We start from the raw sequence: 3,866 nt of genomic DNA, 5'->3' as shown, positions 1-3,866 counted from the left end.
CTAGAGGTCCTTGGCCAGGACCACAATTCGACTCCGCTTTACATTGCTGGGCGAGCCCACCTTCCACTGATACCACAGATCCTCGAGCAGCAACTTATCCCACATGTACTCAGGGGACAGGACCTTGGTGGGTTTGTGATACAGCAGGTACTTGTTCAAGTACGTCTCAACGTGCCCCACAGCCTTGATGTCATTGGCTCGGTCAATCATCATCGCCTGGTGACAGGCCTCGGTGAGCTGGTGAACCTCTGGCACTGACCCCCCAAATAAGGCCCCTATGTAATAAAAGTCCCCCTCATCCCCAGGAATGTAGGCTTGTGAACGAGGCCGGCGTTCATAGGCAAAGTTGCTCCGACGAACCCCATAGTAGCTAGGATGGAGGGTGGCGAACAAGGAGGAGAGGATTTCCACGCCCACGTGGTCACTGAACTTCAAGTCCACGTCTGTGCACACGAGGTAATCCACCTCCTCGAGGAAGCGCTGCTGGGAAAAGTTGCTGATCACCTGCATGCGGCGCATGGAGATGTCCTGCCAGCGGGCGTAGCTCTGGGCCTTGAGGACGAACATCCGCCTTCCTTTATGGAGCTGGATGCGGGGAACACGGTCAGGTCGGTCGGTGAAGATGTAATAGTTCACCCTGTGCCCCACCATGAAGTACCTCTCTGCAGTCACCAGGAACAGCTTCAGGAAAACCGTGTATTTTTTCATGGCAAACACGGTTAATCCGATGGTGGCATTCTGGAGCCAGAACTGCTCATTCAGTATGTCAGTGTTGAAGGTTCCCTCCCACACAATGGGAGCCAGCCAAGGGGTCACAACAAGGACATCTGGTCTGGAGGGTGTCAGTACATCGGGCTGGGGATACGCTCTCCTTGATGGTTTTACAAGTTGCCAGCTGCGGGATTCTCTAACGGCTGTGCTTACCCCATCTAGCATGCTCTTCAGCTCCTGGCTCTGTGGGATCAGGTAACTGTAGCCAAGGAAGGAGAAGATGACAGCTGCGAGAAGAAACCAGGTCACAAGCAGCAAGCATCGTTTTCGTTTCCCAGCCAACACCTGCAGCAGCCGGGACATGGTTCCGCAACCAATGGACTCTGCCTTTTCTCTCTTCCACGCTCTGAGGGTACTGAGCCCTCATCCACCTTCTACCCTCGGTGGTCTCCACGCCGGCAGCCTAGGCTCCCCCCAAACGGACTGCTATGCAAGGGAGCAGCTAGACTTGGGGGCACACAAGGCCACACCAGGGAGAAAGGCTCAGGTCCTAGTGGACCGCGATAAATTCAGTTCCAGGCTGAGGTTTCTGAAAGTACCCAAGTGGCCACGCTTAGTCAACAGTCAACTATAACTCAAGGACCAGCATTCAGGAGAGAAGTCAGGGCTCTGGAAACAGGCTGAGGAGACTGGCTCAAGGGAGGCCACTGGGCAGGTCAAGGGCAGAGATTGTGATGAAAGCAGGGCAGGCCAGGAGCCACCAGGGGCCTGACCAGGTGGTCCGAAGCCTTGTGCTCTGGCCTGCCCTTGACACTCATGAGCTGTGAGACTATTAGCTAAGCACCAAGCTGCCTGAGAAAATCCATAAAGTGGAGACCCTTCTGTTCTCTTCCTTAGACTTCCACATGAGCTGTCCCTCAGACAGAGCCCCCAGGAAAGTGAAGGAAGACTGAGCCAGTGCCCTTTGTTGACTTGGGGCGTACCGCATCGCCATGTTACACACCTCCACTGGCCATCCTTGGCAATTCCAGACACGTACCTCCTGGAAAACGAAGCCTCTGACACAGACCCCTCCTGCTCCACTGCGGGACCAACAGGACGTGAAAAAGTGTCCTGTGGCAGATAAGGAGCACCTGTCACCTCACCTGTACCACGAAGCTGGCTGGTGCTTCTGTGCTTCTCTGTGCCACCTTGCTCCTGCCTTCACGTGGAAGTGGGTGGCTGGAGACATGCCTTGTCCAGGGTTCTGAAAACCCCTCAGGGCAGTACTGAACGTGTTGGGAGGAGGAAGGAGAGAGTACTTTACTTCTTCCTTTCCTATTTTGATGCTTTTTATTTCGTTTTCATGCTGATAGCTCTTGCTAATTCTTTCAGTACTGTGTTGAATAGAAGTTGTGTGTGTGGGGGAGGGTCAAGACGGCTGTCTAGCCACATCGCTGGCTGGACCTTCCCGGAGGGAAGATAGGATTTCAGATAGGGGAGAAGGAAGAATCAATGCAGATCAGGTGTAGCTCATAGACAGAGGTGCAGAGCTTGCTGGTGACACCATGGAGAAAAATTGCATAGTAGAGAGGGAAGAAGATAAGGGAGGAAGAAGATCTGAAAGGATCAAACCCAGAGAGGCTCAGAGCCCAGCAAAAGGGTGGGAGAATCACATTCTGTTTTCCATGAGCCTTCAGTCGCCAGAAGGCTACCAAGTTTCTTGGAGGCTTTTCCACCTCTAGGAGCCCAGGCACTGTGGCAAACACAGACCAGTGGGGAGAACTTGTGCAATCGCAGAGCTTGATTATCCCGTGTGGGCCTCCCCTCCGAGGAAACTGTGACAAGGGGCAAGAGAACTGACTTTCTTCCATTCAGATGCTTCCTCCCCACCCTCTCCCCAATGCTGCAGCTGAGAGTTCAGTTCCAGCCAAGAATCTGGCAATGGGACACCTGTCCCCAGGGGGTGCGTTCTGCAGGCTGAGGCTTCCAGGGAGGGTGGATCCCATGCCTTTTCCCATGGGGGCCCGCAGTGGACATGGGGTGCCCACTTTGGGAGCACCTTACCCACCAGCATTCCATGGAGGTGCACAGTAGCGGGTCGGACATGCAGGCCAAGGGGAGGTTTGAGAGCTGGACAGTCAGATTGTGGATCTCAGACGGCCCCATCTCCACAAGCAGACTTTCTGGTTGGGTGAGGCCACTTCAGCCCCTCCCTGGCAGCTTTGTAACCAGTTTTATAAGTGAGAAAATGTTTTTGCAATAATGTTTTTGGCTCTCTCATATGTAAAAGGAATTTTCAGTGTCCATATTATGGCTGGGAGTGACAGTTCTAAATGGCCTTAACAGCAGGATTTATCTCAGCCTTGGTAAATAGCAGCTACTGTCTCAATTAGGCAGAAAATCAACAGAGAACTCTTTATCCAAATTTTCTGACTAAAACTTTGTAATTTTCTGTTGTGCTGATATATTCCCCTTTGAGTTCCTTTTCCAAGAACAACACAACCTCCTACTAACCTCCTACCTAGCCTCATACTATCTGCTTGTCTGGAGAAGACAAGGTAAGAGCACGGACCGTGCCGCAAGACCCACTAAGCATGCGCACAAGGCTGAATGAATGACCAATATTAACCCCTAGCTCAGTATAGTGCTAAAATATCTGCCCTGGGAGGGACATATCTGCCATTTTTTGATCGTGGGACATATGTACTAGCATGATTTCTCACTGCACTTACATGGTCTGCCCTATACCCCAAAACACACAATGATGCTGACACCCCTCATGCATTATTCATTTCACCTACAGAGGAAAAGCCTGACCCTGTTGGTCAGGGAAGTGTATTTGTGGCAGTTCCTGCCTCTCTCTCCCTGTTGACACAGCCACGGAAATAAATCTTTTCTTCATTGGCAATACTCACTGTAACAGTAAGTGGCTTTCTGTGCCATGGCCAACATTGAATCCCTGTGTGGGATTATGAAAGAAACATGAGATTATGTAGAATGGCTAAATACAGGAAGCATAGGCATCCCTGAGGGTGAAGAAGAGAATGTACAAGGCCTGAGAAACCTATTTGAGGGAATGATTGAGGAAAACTTCCCTGGTCTTGCTAGAGATTTAGACATCTAGATACAAGAAGCTCAACAAACACCTGGGAGACTCATCGCAAAGTGGAAAT

The 3,866-nt window shown here is 51.5% G+C and overlaps 1 pseudogene; it reads right to left on the bottom strand.

Annotated features, from left to right (window-relative positions):
• Positions 1-1,074, bottom strand: LOC105876954 (histo-blood group ABO system transferase pseudogene; annotated as a pseudogene).
• Positions 1,075-3,866: the final 2,792 nt, after the last annotated feature.

Source organism: Microcebus murinus, chromosome 16, assembly GCF_040939455.1.
Source record: "Microcebus murinus isolate Inina chromosome 16, M.murinus_Inina_mat1.0, whole genome shotgun sequence".
NCBI lineage: Eukaryota > Metazoa > Chordata > Mammalia > Primates > Cheirogaleidae > Microcebus > Microcebus murinus.
The sequence above is the reverse complement of the archived record's forward strand: the minus strand, read 5'-3'. Positions and strand labels throughout refer to the sequence as shown.